This window comes from Octodon degus, unplaced genomic scaffold, assembly GCF_000260255.1.
Source record: "Octodon degus isolate 3935 unplaced genomic scaffold, OctDeg1.0 scaffold00213, whole genome shotgun sequence".
In the NCBI taxonomy this organism is placed as follows: Eukaryota; Metazoa; Chordata; class Mammalia; order Rodentia; family Octodontidae; genus Octodon; species Octodon degus.
In genome coordinates this window covers 3,379,983-3,380,564 of record NW_004524789.1, presented here as the reverse complement: position 1 = coordinate 3,380,564, position 582 = coordinate 3,379,983, and positions in this window count along the sequence as shown.

Below are 582 nucleotides of genomic sequence, written 5' to 3'. Positions count from 1 at the left end.
AATATATGCAGTGTATTATTTGTTGAAACTGTACTTCCAATTTGATTTGAAACTGTCTCATTGCTATCTGTTTATCAATAAAACCTTGGAAAAAATGTATTTAGACTCATCAAAAAACTGTTAGATATGTGACAAAAGTTTTCATGGATCTGACCACAGCCATGCTCGTAAATGAAGTAAATCAACCCAAATATGTCTGCATCTCACTGTCTCATTCACGTGAGAAACTGAATGAGTGCTCGAGATCCAAACTGCACAGTGCATACTGTGATCTGGGAGGAATCTGGACAGCCATGACAAACTACGATAGGAGGAGGGGCAAGGAGGCAAGGGCAAAAGAAAAAAATATATTTATGTGCAAGATAGTTAAGATAGTTACACAGCTATTTTCTCTTAGTTTGGTCAAAAGAAAGGTCTCTGCTAATACTGCTTAGACAAGATATCATGCCTAAATCTTGAACCCTAAATAACTACCATGAAGACAGAAATATGCCATGCATTAATTACTGTAATGCCTACTAATCTATTTTTTTTAAATTTTATTGATAAAGAGATAGCAATGAGACAGTTTCAAATCAAATC